Below are 20,090 nucleotides of genomic sequence, written 5' to 3' on the forward strand. Positions count from 1 at the left end.
TCCCAGTCCCAGTCAGGCCCCCTGTCAGGCCCGGCAACAGGGGGGGGGGGGGTGTCAAAGGGGACAGCTATGCCGGGGGACACCGAGACAGAGGGGCACAAAAGACCGGTGCTGGAGCACCTGATCATACTTATTACATAGTCTGCTCCACGTAAAAGAAAAATAATAATAAAAAAAACAATTAATTAACTAGCTGCACTGTCGATACCACCCCCCCAACACACACCCCACCCCACACACATCTGTCACTTGCTATGGTCTTGGCGCTGCTGACGTATAAGGCTGCGACGGTCCTCCTGCCGGGCACACAGTCCAGGGTAAAAACCCCCACCAGCGGCAACCTCCGATCTCCCGGCGACCCCTTCATCCCCAGTGAACCCCTCCCCGGCAAATCCCGTCACCTGATGGTGTAATAATAAATGATGCCGCCGGCACATATGACCTGCCTGGCTGGTAGCTGGAAGAGACGACTGACTGATGCTGTATATATAGAGAACATCTTTCCTGTTACCAGCCCTTGTCCCAGTCCCCCCTAGAGTAACGCTACCTGTGGTGTCGCAGCACGTGTGAACTGAGTCCGAGTCTGGGGCAGGAGAAAAGCGCGGGCAGACATAATCACGTCACATCGCAAGGTGAAGTCAGTCCCCCCTGTGAGCCTGCCGACCAGTAAAGGGCACTCACTCAGCAATCAGGGGCAGATTGGGATGGAAACCCAGCCCAGGAAATGTCTTGATGCAGCCCTAATGGGGGCGGGGTCTTTTGAATTGGTGGAGTCTGTTGAGGGGGTGGGATAGTAACCTTGTCATAGAGCATGATTCTGAATCTTGGCCTTCCTTGCATGTTTTGCTGCAGTTGCGCTTTGAAACATATATGTTGATGCTGCTACAAAGCCCTTCCCTGGTGTACATCCGTGGGAATGTGCAAGGGTGGAAACCCCCACTGTCATTGTCTATAGATGCAGAAATCATACTTTATGGATCATTAGACGCCACCATCGGTTGCACCACTGACATTTGCACCAGCCCTATGCTAGAAAAGGTAAAAACTGGCATATCAGGGATAAACAAAATGGAGTCGCAGCACTTTCTCCTAACAGGCTTGTTTGCACATGATATGCCAGTTTTTACTTTTTCTGATGTACATGTGATTTATACTAAGTAAACCATTATGCTTTTAACATACTACAGTACTGTACCCGTGCCCCCTATTTCGTTTGTCTTTGTGCCCCCCTCCCTACACTAAATGTCACCCCAGTACACACAGTGCCCCACATATTACAGTCCAGTACACACAGCCCCCTCCATCATATTACCCCCCAGTTAACAAAGTGACCCACATGTTACAGTCCAATATACACAGCCCCCCCATTTTACCCTCTTGTACTCACAGTGCTCCGATGTTACCCCCCCCCCAATATTCACAGTGCCTTCATATTAAAATCCAGTATACACAGTGCTACTATATTATCCACCAGTATACACAGCCCCCTCCCCCATATTACAGTCCAGTGTATAGCCAACACCCCATGGTACTGTACCTGCCTTTCTTGATTTTTTCCTATAGAGAGCAGTTGCAGAGAGGAAGTCAGGACAGCGTGGATAAGGAGGGCAGGCAATCCAGTGACACATGCAGCAGACGAGGAGCAGAAAGAAGAGGGCTGGGCTGATGCATGCAGCCCACTCTCTGACCACCGTAATAGGCTGGCTGGTCCCTGGAGAGGGACCAGCCACTGTGAATGTGAAGGTGCCGTGGCTGCAGTGTCAGCAGAGTCAAGTCATATCAGTTTCCCCGCGGCACAGCTTTTGACAGATCAGCTGTACCGCTGGTTATTCCGCCCGACAATTAGGTTCTGCGCATGTGCCGAAGCTGTTAATGCTGCCCGATAGGAGCTAAGCTCCGTTCGCGGCAGCACCTGTCTGAGAAAAGAGCCCACGCGGCTGAGAGAGCAGGGAATGGGTGTACAGCACACCCCAGCCCGGCCGAGCGGAAACTGTTCCAGGATCCCGCCGGGCCAATCCGACCCTGCTCAGCATACAGTATTATCAGCAGGCGGCGGGTGCCAAGCGCAGCGGTGGGGGGAGGCACAGGAATGAGCTGGGCACCGATCACTGCTCAGTGATCACTGTGCTGCAGCAAGCATGGCGTGGGGGGGGGGGGGGGGGGCGGACATTAGGGGGTGCCTGTGCGCACCAGGCACCCCCCGTGCGCACGCCTATGCATGTAGTATAGACAGAGATGGAATTAGGGGTCAGGCTGTCCCTAGGCACAGCATTATCCTCCCCCCAAACAACAAAAACAAAATAAAAACAAACAGTATATATATAATAAGATTTTACTCACCGGTAAATCTATTTCTCGTAGTCCGTAGTGGATGCTGGGGACTCTGTAAGGACCATGGGGAATAGACGGGCTCCACAGGAGACTGGGCACTCTAAGAAAGATTTAGTACTACTGGTGTGCACTGGCTCCTCCCTCTATGCCCCTCCTCCAGTCCAGACCTCAGTTAAGGAAACTGTGCCCGGAAGAGCTGACATTACAAGGAAAGGATTTTGGAATCCAGGGTAAGACTCATACCAGCCACACCAATCACACCGTATAACTTGTGATAACATACCCAGTCAACAGTATGAACAACAACAGAGCATCAGACAAACCTGATGCAACCATAACATAACCCTTATTTAAGCAATAACTATATACAAGTATTGCAGAAGAAGTCCGCACTTGGGACGGGCGCCCAGCATCCACTACGGACTACGAGAAATAGATTTACCGGTGAGTAAAATCTTATTTTCTCTAACGTCCTAGTGGATGCTGGGGACTCCGTAAGGACCATGGGGATTATACCAAAGCTCCCAAACGGGCGGGAGAGTGCGGATGACTCTGCAGCACCGAATGAGCAAACACAAGGTCCTCCTCAGCCAGGGTATCAAACTTGTAGAACTTTGCAAAAGTGTTTGAACCCGACCAAGTAGCTGCTCTGCAAAGCTGTAATGCCGAGACCCCTCGGGCAGCCGCCCAAGAAGAGCCCACCTTCCTTGTGGAATGGGCTTTTACTGATTTTGGAGGCGGCAAGCCAGCCGCAGAATGAGCCTGCTGAATCGTGTTACAGATCCAGCGAGCAATAGTCTGCTTTGAAGCAGGAGCACCCAGCTTGTTGGATGCATACAGGATAAACAGCGAGTCAGTTTTCCTGACTCCAGCCGTTTGGCTACACAAATCTTCAAAGCCCCGACTACATCTAGTAACTTGGAATCCTCCAAGTCACGAGTAGCCGCAGGCACCACAATAGGTTGGTTCAAATGAAAAGATGACACCACCTTTGGCAGAAAGTGCGGACGAGTCCGTAATTCTGCCCTGTCCATATGGAAAACCAGATAGGGGCTTTTACATGACAAAGCCGCCAATTCTGACACACGCCTAGCCGAAGCTAAGGCCAATAGCATGACCACTTTCCACGTGAGATATTTTAACTCCACGGTCTTAAGTGGCTCAAACCAGTGAGATTTCAGGAAACTCAACACCACGCTAAGATCCCAAGGTGCCACTGGTGGCACAAAAGGGGGCTGAATATGCAGCACTCCCTTTACAAACGTCTGAACTTCAGGTAGAGAAGCTAGTTTTTTATGAAAGAAAATGGATAGGGCCGAAATCTGGACCTTAATTGACCCCAATTTTAGGCCCAAAGTCACTCCCGACCGTAGGAAGTGAAGGAAACGGCCCAGCTGGAATTCCTCTGTAGAGGCATTCCTGGCCACACACCAAGCAACATATTTTAGCCGTATACGGTGATAATGTTTAGCCGTCACGTCCTTCCTAGCCTTTATCAGCGTAGGAATAACCTCATCCGGAATCCCTTTTTTTTTTACTAGGATCCGGCGTTCAACCACCATGCCGTCAAACGCAGCTGCGGTAAGTCTTGGAACAGACAAGGTCCCTGCTGCAACCGATCCTGCCCTAGAGGCAGAGGCCATGGGTCCTCTGTGAGCATGTCTTGCAGCTCTGGATACCAAGTCCTTCTTGGCCAATCCGGAACAATGAGTATTGTTCTCACTCCTCTTTTCCTTATGATTCTCAGCACCTTGGGTAAGAGAGGAAGAGGAGGAAACACATAAACCGACTGGAACATCCACGGTGTCACCAGTGCATCTACAGCTATCGCCTGAGAGTCTCTTGACCTGGCGCAATACCTCTGTAGCTTTTTGTTGAGGCGGGATGCCATCATGTCCACCTGTGGCAGTTCCCACCGACCTACAATCTGCACGAAGACTTCTTGATGAAGTCCCCCCTCTCGTGGGAGGAGGTCGTGCCTGCTGAGGAAGTCTGCTTCCCAGTTGTCCACTCCCGGAATGAACACTGCTGACAGTGCTCGTATGTGATTCTCCGCCCATCGAAGAATTCTGGTGCCTTCCGCTATCGCCACCCTGCTCCTTGTGCCGCCTTGGCGGTTTACATGAGCCACTGCGGTGATGTTGTCTGATTGAATCAGCACCGATTGGTTGCGAAGCAGGGTCTCCGCTTGACTTAGGGCGTTGTATATGGCCCTTAGTTCCAGGATATTGATGTGAAGGCAAGTCTCCTGACTTGACCACAGCCCTTGGAAACTTTTTCCCTGAGTGACTGCCCCCCACCCTCGGAAGCTTGCATCCGTGGTCACCAGGACCCAGTCCTGAATGCCGAACCTGCGGCCCTCGAGAAGGTGAGTACTCTGCAGCCACCACAGGAGAGACACCCTGGCCCCGGGGGATAGGGTGATTAACCGATGCATCTAAAGATGTGATCCGGACCACTTTGTCCAGTAAGTCCCATTAGAAGGTCCTCTCATGGAACCTGCCGAAAGGAATGGCCTCGTATGATGCCACCATCCTTCCCAGGACTCGAGTGCAGTGATGCACTGACACCTGTTTTGGTTTTAATAGATTCCTGACCAGTGTCACGAGCTCCTGAGCTCTCTCTATCGGGAGATAAACCCTCTTCTGGTCTGTGTCTAGGATCATGCCTAGGAGAGGCAGATGAGCTGTAGGAACCAACTGCGACTTTGGAATATATAGAATCCAGCCGTGTTGCCGTTACACTTCCAGAGAAAGTGATACGCTGTTCAGCCACTGCTCTCTTGATCTCACTTTTATGAGGAGATCGTCCAAGTATGTGATAATAGTGACACCTTGCTTCCGCAGGAGCACCAACATTTCCTCTGAAATTGGTAATGACAATCCCGTACCGCAATTCTGAGGTACGCCTGATGAGGTGGATAAATGGGGACATGAAGGTATGCCTCCTTTATGTCCCGAGTCACTATAAAATCTCCCCCTTTCAGGTTTGTAACGACCGCTCTTAGCGATTCCATCTTGAACTTGAACCTTTTCAGGTACATGTTCAGGGATTTTAAATTCAATATGGGTCTGACCGAACCGTCTGGTTTCGGGACTACCACATGGTCGAATAATAACCCCCTCCTTGTCGAAGGAGGGGAACCTTGACCACCACCTGTTGAAGATACAATTTTTGAATTGCAGTTAACCCTGTTTCCCTCTCGTCGGGGGAAGCCGGCAGGGCCGTCAGTGAGGAGGCCTCTTCTCAAAGTCCAGCTTGTATCCCTGAGACACAATATCTATTGCCCAGGGATCTAACAGGGAGTGAACCCACTTGTTGCAGAACTTACGAAAGCGTGCCCCCACCGGGCCTAGCTCCGTCTGTGGAGCCCCAGCGACACGTGGTGGATTTTCATAGAGGCCGGGGAGTACATCTGTTCCTGGGAACTAGCTGTGTTGTGCAGCTTCTTTCCTCTGGCCCCGCCTCTAGCAAGAAAGGACGCACCTCGGACTTTCTTATTTCTTTGTTCGAAAAGCTGCATTTTTGATAATGACGTGCTTTCCTAGGCTGTGCAGGAATATAAGGCAAAATATCAGAATTACCAGCTATAGCCGTGGAGACCAGGTCCGAGAACCCTTCTCCACACAATCCTCAGCCTTCTATATGCCACTTAAGTTGGCATCATCTGTCCATTGCATATTCTACAGGACACGTCAAGCAGAAATCGACATAGCTGTTTGATTATATATATCTCTTAAGACAGCATCTTTAATATATATACATATCTCTCTATATATATATAGCGCTGCTAGGCACGTTGCCGTAGCAACGCACATACTTTTTACAGTGATGATGCCACTACCGGGGTGCGCCTTCAGACTTGGATAGGATTATGATGATTCCAATAATCCTCCCCATTACACACTATAACTCATTTGATTTATACTTGAGGACGGCTCTGGTTGCGCTGATACTTCCGGTCTAGACCGGAAGTGACACACCGGACCGCGTCCACTGACTATGTTGTATGTCTACTCGTCCGCCGTCCCCTTCCTAGTTTGGACCCCACCATATTAACATTGTTGCCGTGGTTACCTCACGCCTTCCGGCCATGACCGGAAGTGAGGTAGCAGTCATATTACGTTGCCCTAGCAACGAACACACCTCGGTAGGTTTGGCTGTATCACTGTGCCCAGTGCACTCTCCCAACTAGGGCAGGCACTGTGTGATATTCCCCCAAGTATCCATATTGCACTTTAATGTATTCATAACGGGACGGATCCGGCCGCGTTGTTACTTCCGGTCTATACCGGAAGTGACGCGTCGGGCTGCGGCTGTGCTGCATTCACTAATCTCAATCCATTCAGGTATATATAGGGGGCCTGGGAGGCCCTTTACAGTCTTTCTGGTTCCAATTCTATGCTGCTGATTTGTCGCTGTCGCACTGGACTATTTGTTGACTGGCAAACTACCTTGAGAAAGGTCCTAGCATGGGACCGAAACGTTGGTGAGCCCTTTCCAATTTTGAGATTTGAATTCTGTTGGAACCAATCCCTTGATTAAATTTGTGTTTATGCTTATTATACAAGTCTGGAGAGTGCTATCATTCCTCCATGGACTGTGGAGGAACTCTGCATTGTACTATAAGTCTGACCCTTTACGGAGCCAGGCTTTGATGGGCACCCCAGCCGCTATCCGTGTTGGGTGAGAGTGTGGGACTTCCCTTGTATATATATATATACATACTAGGGTCTCAATTTCTGCTGATAAGGTACCTGTCCACGCCGCCCCAGCGCTATAAACCCATGCCGTCACAATCGCCGGTCTGAGTAGTGTACCAGAATGTGCACGCTATCTGCAGGATCCCTGAGAATAGCTAGGGCTACCTTCTGGGCAAACGTGACACCCTAGGGGAAGATTCCCATCACATCCTGGCCCTAGTGGGGAAAGGATACTGCCTGAGAATTCTTTGTGGGAAGCTGCAGTCTCTTGTCTGAAGATTCCCGCTCTTTTTCCTCATGAGAGGAGGGAAATTTACCTCAGCTTTCTTCCCCTTAAACATGTGTACCCTTGTGTCAGGGACAAATGAGTCATCAATGATATGCAAATAATCTTTTATTACAATAATCATATATTGAATACTTTTCTGCCATTTTGGCTGTAACTTTGCATTATCGTAGTCGACACTGGAGTCAAACTCCGTGTCGATATCAGTGTTTATTATCTTGGATAGTGAGCATTTTGAGACTCTGAAGGTCTCTGCGACATAGGGACAGACATGGGTAGATTTCCTGTCTGTTCTCTAATCTTTTGTGCAATAAATTCACCTTAGCACTTACACATATCCAAACAGGTGTCAGCGTTGTCGACGGAGACACCCTCTCACACACATATTAGCTCCATCTCCTCCTTAGGGGAGCCTTTTCTCAGACATTGGTGAAAAACACAAAGAAGCGCTGTCATTGAAAGTATTATACAGTTTATTAAAAAAAAATATATATATATAATAATCACAAGTTGGTGAATAAAACCTGGTATCCTGTAATTTGATAACACAGCATATATAATATAGCAAGCATCAATAATTATCAGTAGCAGCAAATGATGGACATATTAACAAATTCCCCTAAAACGATATAACCACCTGTGCTTCAGATGGTAATATAGCACTTGTAATTATAAAAGGCTCCTTGCTGGGAGCTCCACATGTGGGTTAATTAGACGTATAGGCTCATAAGATGATTTTATGGATTTAAAAGTCCATCCGTGGTGTGAATATAAACAGTTCACATTTGTTTTGTCCACTTTATAATATCTGCTCCCAATACTTATTCCGTATTTTGGAAAAGGCTTTTAGCAGGTGGTTTTAATTAGCACAATTCCGTGCACAGCACAATGACATTTAAGCATGGAACGCTATTTTGACAGTCTCGTATTGTGCTTACCCCAACCCAGAGCCGGCCATAGGCATAGGCAAACTAGGCAATTGCCTAGGGCATTTGATATGCCTAGGGGCATCAGCAGCTTCTGCTGATTAAAATGATATGTGGCATGCCTATATTCTATGTGTAGAATTTCATATGCAGATACAGCCACAGCCTCACACAGTATATAGGCATGCTATATATCAGTTTAATCAGCAGAAGCTGCTTGTGCATCCTAGCCACATAGCAATGCAAATAAGATGCATTTTCATAAAAAAAAAGGTGCCCGTCGTTGAGGCAAGATTTATGAGGACACATCTGTATCCAAGCAGAGGCAGAGGTCACAGTGTTAGTGGCAATGTGAGTGCTGTGTGCATGTGGGTGGGTTGGTTGTGCAGTAGTGTTCAGAATATGTGTAAGGAGCATTATGTGTGTCATGTAAAAATGCATTAATGTGCAACATATGTGTAAAGGGGCACTATGTGTGTCATTATGTGTATAAGGGCATTAATAATGTGCGGCATATGTGAAAGGACATTATGTGTAAAAGGGCATTAATAAAGGTTGTCATAATGTGTAAGGTGCATTATGTTTATAAGGACATTAATAATGTGTCTCATATGTGTAAGGGGCATTACTGTGTGGAATTATGTGTATTAATGCATTACTGTGTGGCATTATGTTTATAAGGTGCTCTACTATGTGGCGTTGCGTATAGAAAGGGCACTACTGTGTCGTCTAATGTGAATAAAGAGCAATAGGGTGTGGTGTAATATGAATAAGGAGCAATTCAGTGTGATGTAATGTGAATAAAGAGCAATAGGGTGTGGTGTAATGTGAATAAGGAGCAATTCAGTGTGATGAAATGTGAATAAAGAGCAATAGGGTGTGGTGTAATGTGAATAAGGAGCAATTCAGTGTGATGTAATATGAATAAAGAGCAATAGGGTGTGGTGTATTGTGAATAAAGAGCAATAGGGTGTGGTGTATTGTGAATAAAGAGCAATAGGGTGTGGTGTAATGTGAATAAGGAGCAATTCAGTGTGATGTAATGTGAATAAGGGGCTCTACTGTGAGGAGTAACGTTTATAAGGTAGAGTGATACTACTGTGGGATGTAATGTGTATTATGGACTAATGTGTATTATGGACACTTATCGCATGATCTACTGTGAATAAAGTTGCAGTACTGTGTGGCGTAATTGGAATTGGGGTTACTATTGTTTGACCATGCCCCTTGCCAGCAAAAACACACCCCTTTTTGGGCTGTGCGCCAAATGTGCGGACTGTTCCTATTTAAAATATAAGGGGTACAACCACCAAAATAAGGACTGCTATGGGTGAGGGGTGTTGGTGCTGGGAAAAAGGTGCAAGGTCAGAGGCGGAACCAGCGATGGTGCTAGGGGGCATCAGCCAAAATCTTGCCTAGGGCATCATATTGGTTAGGGCCGGCTCTGCCCCAACCTCTGCTGATTGCAATTATTCGGTAATTCCTTTGAAATGGTGGGCGCCGGCTGCCCACACCGCTTACTGCGGCACCGAAGGGGTGAAAATAAAGCAGAATGTATTGGTGAACTGAACGCTCAGGACCGCTCACTTGCAGTGATATAGCGGGAGCCGTCAGAGACGTGCCTGTAGCTGGAGCCGTTCGAAGACGTGCTTGTAGTCTCTGGTGATGGAAAGAAGCAGGATTCCAGACGGGATTCTAGGAGGAATGCTTGACGCGTTTCTCAGCCTCAATCCTGGGGCTGTTTCATCAGAAGTACCGCCTCCAGATCCTTGGGCATTTTTATACTCATAGCCTCACTAATCATTGATACAGCTGTCTATAAACAATTAAGCAATTAAAAACTGATATAATGAGTGTTCGCAAGCTTCTATTCATATAGCAAGACAATCTAGAAAAATATAAATAATAAAAGGTTTTTATACCTCGCCATTTAAATCATTATACAATATTTAGAATAAATAAAACTAGACAGTGAGGCAGGAGAATTATAACAAAACAATTCTTAAAATTTAATTAACATATAAATACACAAATATACCTATAGATGTCTCATAGCCAAATAATTACCATATATTTGTTCTATTAGAATGGTAGTGTCAATAGTCATTATAATAATAAAGAATATATATATATGTATATTCCTGATAATATAAATTCTAAAACTTAGACACACTCTCAAAGGCCAATAGGCTCCTCTAACAATTCTTTAAGGATTTTTTAAAACTTCAGGAAAAACAGCAAAGTAGAAAAACATTATTGCATTGATTTTTCAAGAACCCTTAGATATAAATATCCAATTAAATCATATCACGCCTATATGTAAACATATGTATATAGTATCATAAATTTTTTATTTTATATTTTTTATTTTTTCTTGAAAAAACATATAAAGACTACACCCAATTAGAACTACTGATTAAATGACTGCGGAGCTACCTAACCCAGTATAATGTTGGGGGGTCTAGGTGATATTTGGGGCTTCGCCAGTCCTTTTCAGAACTTCCTCAATGTTCTAAACTTACTAAATATTATAACCTGAAAATAAAAGGAGAGATGGAACCGAAACTATGTTTGGAAGTCTACTATGGGGGAGAGATAAGGAATTTTTTCTGGAAATGGTGGAAAAGGAAGGAGAAGAGCAGTGCACCAGGGATGCCTACCTATAGCCTCTATTTACACAATTAAATATTGTTGAGCTCGATAGTATCGTTTAGGCCCACAGGAACCATAGTTCCAAGTTTATAGATCCAAAAGGCCTCCTTGCGGCACAACTTCTTATATCTATCTCCCCCTCTGGTCGATGGGGGGATCTGTTCAATAGCTTGTTCTTTAATGTCCTTGAGAATCCCCTTAGGACACAATCCAAAATGACAAGGTAAACTATGTGTTCTATTATCTTTAATAAGAAGCCTCCTATGTTCCAGAAACCGAACATTAAGTGTTCTCGTGGTACGGCCCACATATTGAACCCCACACCCACATGAGATGACATAAATAACATAACATGATTGACAGTTGAGAAAAGATTCTAACTTATATGATTCATTATTGCTAAATGATGTGACGGTATTACATCGATGTGCTGCATGATCACATGTATGGCACCTGGGCTTGCCACATCTGAAAAACCCTTTTGGTTTCGGGTTTGACCCCAACCAATTCCCCGTAATCGCCTCTTTAGTGGAATCTGGTCTCAGCATACTTGGTGCTAATTTAAGTTTTAGGCTATCTGCTTTCCTAAAAACAATTTTCCGAGATTCTTGTATATAATTCTTCAAATATTTATCAAGCTTCAAAAGACTATAATTTCTATTAATGATACGTTTAATCTCCATAGCTGATGAATTGTATTTTGTCACAAAGGTCAGGGGATGTTTAGCATTAGTTTTCCTATGTGTTGTAGAATTGGAGGACTTATCTTTCTTAGACACAAGAAGCCCTTTTCTATCCATTAAACTGACTTCTGTAAATGGTTTTTCTAGCAGTACTTTTGGGTACCCTTGTTTCAAAAAGGATGTAAACATAGCCTCTGCTTGAACAGCATAATCCGCATTATTGGAACAATTCCTGCGAACTCGCATAAATTGGCCCTTGGGTATGTTAGCCTTCCAGCTCCTGTGATGGCAACTATCAAAATGAAGATACTTATTACAATCCACATCCTTAATAAAAGTGACAGTATGAAGCTGATTATCAATCACCTTCACCGTGATGTCCAAAAAATTAAGAGTGATATCGCTCACATTGTGTGTGAATTTTAAATTAAATTCATTATTATTAAGATTCTGAGCCAAATCCGTGACTGTGGTAAAATCCCCATCCCAAATAATAAATAAATCATCTATATAGCGCCCAAAGAAGACCGAGTTCGCCCCGTGTCCGCCACCCCAAATGTGGCGCTCCTCAAAACGCCCCATGTAGAGGTTGGCAAAGCTCGAGGCGAACTTGGTCCCCATGGCTGTCCCCAGTGACTGCTCGAAAAATTGTGATTCAAACAAAAAATAATTATGTGATAATATGAATTGTATAGATGATAATAAAAAATTACATAATGACTCAGAAACATTCGGATCTTTTTGTAAATAATGTTGCACAGCCAATATCCTCTTCTCATGTGGGATATTGGTGTAAAGTGCTTCCACATCGCATGTTATAATTTTATAAGTATCTTTCCAGACAATTTGATTTATTTTATTCAAAAAGTCGGAAGAATCTCTTAGATAGGATTGAAGAGACGTTACGTAACCTTAGAGATGTGCATCAACAAAAGAAGATAAATTAGTGGTTAGGGAACCTATACCAGAAATTATAGGTCGACCGGGTGGGGTTGTGATGTGTTTGTGAATCTTGGGTAAATGATAATATATGGGGATAACCGGGTGCAGAGAAAATAAAAAGTGCCATGTATCTTTTGATATAGTGCCATCAACAAGAGCTGTATCTAAAAGGGTTTTTAACTCTTTCTGGTAACCCAAGGTAGGGTCAGATGATAGTTTCTTATAAAAGGATATATTATTCAGCTGTCTATTAGCTTCAAAAAGATAATCCTTTCTACTTTGTATCACTAGACCTCCGCCTTTATCGGCTTGTCTAAACACCAAATCAGTATCTGCTGTTAGTTTTTTAAGGGCTAATCTCTCCTTCCTGGTAAGATTATCCCCACGAAATTTGCTCTTAGTTCCTCTGGACTCTACTTTCTGGCATAATTTCCTAAAGTCCTCCATGGTGGAAGAGTAAAAGCTTTCCACGAATGGTCCCTGATATTGGAGAGGATAGAACTCTGATGGTTTTTTAAAAGATGTTCCTTTATTATTAACATCATATATCTTTATTGATGTTGGAGGTACTTCAGAACCTTCCACATTTTCAGAGAGCAAAGATTCTAACATTTCCAAAGGGATTTGATCATTGGAATCTAGTACAATGGGGTTCCCTGTGAGTTCTTTTTTATTTAATTCCTTAATGGCAAAATACCTCTTACGGCTCAAGGACCTCACAAACCTATTGAGGTCAACAAACAAACCAAACAAATCCGGTTTAGCGGATGGGGCAAATTTAAGGCCCTTTTTGAGCAATGTCATCTCATCCACAGATATAGGTTTATCAGAAAGATTGAATACCCCAGTGGGGCTCATCTCCTCCTGGCGTTCTTGTTTGGAATTCTTGTTGAACCTCCCTCCTCTACATCCTCTCTTTCTTCTTCTACCTCCTCCCTTCCCCTTTTTCCATTCCAATTTAGTTCGTGGTCCTCCCTTCCTCGCAATTGTGGAGATCTTTGGTGATTGGTGTAGTGACCCTTCTCTAAAAAACATGATTGTTGTCGAGTGGGTGAAAACTTCCTATTATCACTTCTAAAGGAGGAAGAGGATCCAGAAGCTTGAGATATCTTATCACTAAGTGGTTCAAATCTGTTATGTGTAGAGATCTCTCTGGGTGGGAGGTCTCTTCTATTATTATATTGTCTATGACCTCTTTGTGATGAGTCTCTTTGTCTATATTGTTGTTGTCTATATGGACTAGTATTGTATTTCCGGTAACCCCTATTTATGGAATTAAAACGGCCTCTCTTGTTATTTCTAGTTCCAGAAAAATCCCTATGGGGCATCTCATGGTTCGGTTCTATTGTTTTTCTATTATATGTGCGAATCTGATCCCTATCATAGTCTTCTTTATCTCGGTACATTTTCTCATCCTTTCTATTAATTAGTTCTTTTTCAAATTCTTCCACTCTACAGTTGATCCTATTATCTCTCATCTCAAAACTTGGGTGTTGTGAAAATTTCTTTAGATCTCCATGGACTTGTTCAATTTCTTTCTGTATTTCTAAGACCCTTTCCGCCCTGTGTTTAATTAATAATTTCATAAGGTTTTTAGAGCAATCATCTAAAGCATTATTCCATTTCTCCATAAATAGTTCATCATCTTTAAATGAGGAGTTTTTAAATATTCTCAAACCTCTTGGAATCAGATCCCTATCCAAATATTTTTGGAGGGTGATCTGATCCCACCAGTGACGGGTTTCAGCTAAACACAATGACTCCATTTTGTTAAATAATTTGAACATATCGTTATTCCCTTCAAAATCAGATCTATCAACATTATCCACAAAATTAACAGTGTATTTACTTCGTCTCTCTAGACGTTCAGAAATACATTTCAATCCTGACATGGTAACTACTGAGCTGCTCACTAATCAGCAAAAAGTTCCAAAATACACAAGAAAAAATAAATAAAACAAGTGAGCGCTAGTAAAATTGGCTATGAGACAAATATACTTTACATTGACTGCAGCTTCTCAATTTGAGGTGCTGAACCTCAAAAAATCATAGACAATGGTGAAAAACACAAATAAGCGCTGTCATTGAAAGTATTATACAGTTTATTAAAAATATATATATATATATATATAATAATCACAAGTTGGTGAATAAAACCTGGTATCCTGTAATTTGATAACACAGCATATATAATATAGCAAGCATCAATAATTATCAGTAGCAGCAAATGATGGACATATTAACAAATTCCCCTAAAACGATATAACCACCTGTGCTTCAGATGGTAATATAGCACTTGTAATTATAAAAGGCTCCTTGCTGGGAGCTCCACATGTGGGTTAATTAGACGTATAGGCTCATAAGATTATTTTATGGATTTAAAAGTCCATCCGTGGTGTGAATATAAACAGTTCACATTTGTTTTGTCCACTTTATAATATCTGCTCCCAATACTTATTCCGTATTTTGGAAAAGGCTTTTAGCAGGTGGTTTTAATTAGCACAATTCCGTGCACAGCACAATGACATTTAAGCATGGAACGCTATTTTGACAGTCTCGTATTGTGCTTACCCCAACCTCTGCTGATTGCAATTATTCGGTAATTCCTTTGAAATGGTGGGCGCCGGCTGCCCACACCGCTTACTGCGGCACCGAAGGGGTGAAAATAAAGCAGAATGTATTGGTGAACTGAACGCTCAGGACCGCTCACTTGCAGTGATATAGCGGGAGCCGTCAGAGACGTGCCTGTAGCTGGAGCCGTTCGAAGACGTGCTTGTAGTCTCTGGTGATGGAAAGAAGCAGGATACCAGACGGGATACTAGGAGGAATGCTTGACGCGTTTCTCAGCCTCAATCCTGGGGCTGTTTCATCAGAAGTACCGCCTCCAGATCCTTGGGCATTTTTATACTCATAGCCTCACTAATCATTGATACAGCTGTCTATAAACAATTAAGCAATTAAAAACTGATATAATGAGTGTTCGCAAGCTTCTATTCATATAGCAAGACAATCTAGAAAAATATAAATAATAAAAGGTTTTTATACCTCGCCATTTAAATCATTATACAATATTTAGAATAAATAAAACTAGACAGTGAGGCAGGAGAATTATAACAAAACAATTCTTAAAATTTAATTAACATATAAATACACAAATATACCTATAGATGTCTCATAGCCAAATAATTACCATATATTTGTTCTATTAGAATGGTAGTGTCAATAGTCATTATAATAATAAAGAATATATATATGTATATTCCTGATAATATAAATTCTAAAACTTAGACACACTCTCAAAGGCCAATAGGCTCCTCTAACAATTCTTTAAGGATTTTTTAAAACTTCAGGAAAAACAGCAAAGTAGAAAAACATGATTGCATTGATTTTTCAAGAACCCTTAGATATAAATATCCAATTAAATCATATCACGCCTATATGTAAACATATGTATATAGTATCATAAATTTTTTATTTTATATTTTTTATTTTTTCTTGAAAAAACATATAAAGACTACACCCAATTAGAACTACTGATTAAATTGCTGCGGAGCTACCTAACCCAGTATAATGTTGGGGGGTCTAGGTGATATTTGTAGACTTCCAAACATAGTTTCGGTTCCATCTCTCCTTTTATTTTCAGGTTATAATATTTAGTAAGTTTAGAATATTGAGGAAGTTCTGAAAAGGACTGGCGAAGACCCAAATATCACCTAGACCCCCCAACATTATACTGGGTTAGGTAGCTCCGCAGTAATTTAATCAGTAGTTCTAATTGGGTGTAGTCTTTATATGTTTTTTCAAGAAAAAAGAAAAAATATAAAATAAAAAATTTATGATACTATATACATATGTTTACATATAGGCGTGATATGATTTAATTGGATATTTATATCTAAGGGTTCTTGAAAAATCAATGCAATAATGTTTTTCTACTTTGCTGTTTTTCCTGAAGTTTTAAAAAATCCTTAAAGAATTGTTAGAGGAGCCTATTGGCCTTTGAGAGTGTGTCTAAGTTTTAGAATTTATATTATCAGGAATATACATATATATATTTTTTATTATTATAATGACTATTGACACTACCATTCCAATAGAACAAATATATGGTAATTATTTGGCTATGAGACATCTATAGGTATATTTGTGTATTTATATGTTAATTAAATTTTAAGAATTGTTTTGTTATAATTCTCCTGCCTCACTGTCTAGTTTTATTTATTCTAAATATTGTATAATGATTTAAATGGCGAGGTATAAAAACCTTTTATTATTTATATTTTTCTAGATTGTCTTGCTATATGAATAGAAGCTTGCGAACACTCATTATATCAGTTTTTAATTGCTTAATTGTTTATAGACAGCTGTATCAATGATTAGTGAGGCTATGAGTATAAAAATGCCCAAGGATCTGGAGGCGGTACTTCTGATGAAACAGCCCCAGGATTGAGGCTGAGAAACGCGTCAAGCATTCCTCCTAGTATCCCGTCTGGTATCCTGCTTCTTTCCATCACCAGAGACTACAAGCACGTCTTCGAACGGCTCCAGCTACAGGCACGTCTCTGACGGCTCCCGCTATATCACTGCAAGTGAGCGGTCCTGAGCGTTCAGTTCACCAATACATTCTGCTTTATTTTCACCCCTTCGGTGCCGCAGTAAGCGGTGTGGGCAGCCGGCGCCCACCATTTCAAAGGAATTACCGAATAATTGCAATCAGCAGAGGTTGGGGTAAGCACAATACGAGACTGTCAAAATAGCGTTCCATGCTTAAATGTCATTGTGCTGTGCACGGAATTGTGCTAATTAAAACCACCTGCTAAAAGCCTTTTCCAAAATACGGAATAAGTATTGGGAGCAGATATTATAAAGTGGACAAAACAAATGTGAACTGTTTATATTCACACCACGGACGGACTTTTAAATCCATAAAATCATCTTATGAGCCTATACGTCTAATTAACCCACATGTGGAGCTCCCAGCAAGGAGCCTTTTATAATTACAAGTGCTATATTACCATCTGAAGCACAGGTGGTTATATCGTTTTAGGGGAATTTGTTAATATGTCCATCATTTGCTGCTACTGATAATTATTGATGCTTGCTATATTATATATGCTGTGTTATCAAATTAAAGGATACCAGGTTTTATTCACCAACTTGTGATTATTATATATATATATATATTTTTAATAAACTGTATAATACTTTCAATGACAGCGCTTATTTGTGTTTTTCACCATTGTCTATGATTTTTTGAGGTTCAGCACCTCAAATTGAGAAGCTGCAGTCAATGTAAAGTATATTTGTCTCATAGCCAATTTTACTAGCGCTCACTTGTTTTATTTATTTTTTCTTGTGTATTTTGGAACTTTTTGCTGATTAGTGAGCAGCTCAGTAGTTACCATGTCAGGATTGAAATGTATTTCTGAACGTCTAGAGAGACGAAGTAAATACACTGTTAATTTTGTGGATAATGTTGATAGATCTGATTTTGAAGGGAATAACGATATGTTCAAATTATTTAACAAAATGGAGTCATTGTGTTTAGCTGAAACCCGTCACTGGTGGGATCAGATCACCCTCCAAAAATATTTGGATAGGGATCTGATTCCAAGAGGTTTGAGAATATTTAAAAACTCCTCATTTAAAGATGATGAACTATTTATGGAGAAATGGAATAATGCTTTAGATGATTGCTCTAAAAACCTTATGAAATTATTAATTAAACACAGGGCGGAAAGGGTCTTAGAAATACAGAAAGAAATTGAACAAGTCCATGGAGATCTAAAGAAATTTTCACAACACCCAAGTTTTGAGATGAGAGATAATAGGATCAACTGCAGAGTGGAAGAATTTGAAAAAGAACTAATTAATAGAAAGGATGAGAAAATGTACCGAGATAAAGAAGACTATGATAGGGATCAGATTCGCACATATAATAGAAAAACAATAGAACCGAACCATGAGATGCCCCATAGGGATTTTTCTGGAACTAGAAATAACAAGAGAGGCCGTTTTAATTCCATAAATAGGGGTTACCGGAAATACAATACTAGTCCATATAGACAACAACAATATAGACAAAGAGACTCATCACAAAGAGGTCATAGACAATATAATAATAGAAGAGACCTCCCACCCAGAGAGATCTCTACACATAACAGATTTGAACCACTTAGTGATAAGATATCTCAAGCTTCTGGATCCTCTTCCTCCTTTAGAAGTGATAATAGGAAGTTTTCACCCACTCGACAACAATCACGTTTTTTAGAGAAGGGTCACTACACCAATCACCAAAGATCTCCACAATTGCGAGGAAGGGAGGACTACGAACTAAATTGGAATGGAAAAAGGGGAAGGGAGGAGGTAGAAGAAGAAAGAGAGGATGTAGAGGAGGGAGGTTCAACAAGAATTCCAAACAAGAACGCCAGGAGGAGATGAGCCCCACTGGGGTATTCAATCTTTCTGATAAACCTATATCTGTGGATGAGATGACATTACTCAAAAAGGGCCTTAAATTTGCCCCATCCGCTAAACCGGATTTGTTTGGTTTGTTTGTTGACCTCAATAGGTTTGTGAGGTCCTTGAGCCGTAAGAGGTATTTTGCCATTAAGGAATTAAATAAAAAAGAACTCACAGGGAACCCCATTGTACTAGATTCCAATGATCAAATCCCTTTGGAAATGTTAGAATCTTTGCTCTCTGAAAATGTGGAAGGTTCTGAAGTACCTCCAACATCAATAAAGATATATGATGTTAATAATAAAGGAATATCTTTTAAAAAACCATCAGAGTTCTATCCTCTCCAATATCAGGGACCATTCGTGGAAAGCTTTTACTCTTCCACCATGGAGGACTTTAGGAAATTATGCCAGAAAGTAGAGTCCAGAGGAACTAAGAGCAAATTTCGTGGGGATAATCTTACCAGGAAGGAGAGATTAGCCCTTAAAAAACTAACAGCAGATACTGATTTGGTGTTTAGACAAGCCGATAAAGGCGGAGGTCTAGTGATACAAAGTAGAAAGGATTATCTTTTTGAAGCTAATAGACAACTGAATAATATATCCTTTTATAAGAAACTATCATCTGACCCTACCTTGGGTTACCAGAAAGAGTTAAAAACCCTTTTAGATACAGCTCTTGTTGATGGCACTATATCAAAAGATACATGGCACTTTTTATTTTCTCTGCACCCGGTTATCCCCATATATTATCATTTACCCAAGATTCACAAACACATCACAACCCCACCCGGTCGACCTATAATTTCTGGTGTAGGTTCCCTAACCACTAATTTATCTTCTTTTGTTGATGCACATCTCCAAGGTTACGTAACGTCTCTTCAATCCTATCTAAGAGATTCTTCTGACTTTTTGAATAAAATAAATCAAATTGTCTGGAAAGATACTTATAAAATTATAACATGCGATGTGGAAGCACTTTACACCAATATCCCACATGAGAAGGGGATATTGGCTGTGCAACATTATTTACAAAAAGATCCGAATGTTTCTGAGTCATTATGTAATTTTTTATTATCATCTATACAATTCATATTATCACATAA

This window comes from Pseudophryne corroboree, chromosome 1 (genome assembly GCF_028390025.1).
Source record: "Pseudophryne corroboree isolate aPseCor3 chromosome 1, aPseCor3.hap2, whole genome shotgun sequence".
Taxonomy (NCBI): Eukaryota; Metazoa; Chordata; class Amphibia; order Anura; family Myobatrachidae; genus Pseudophryne; species Pseudophryne corroboree.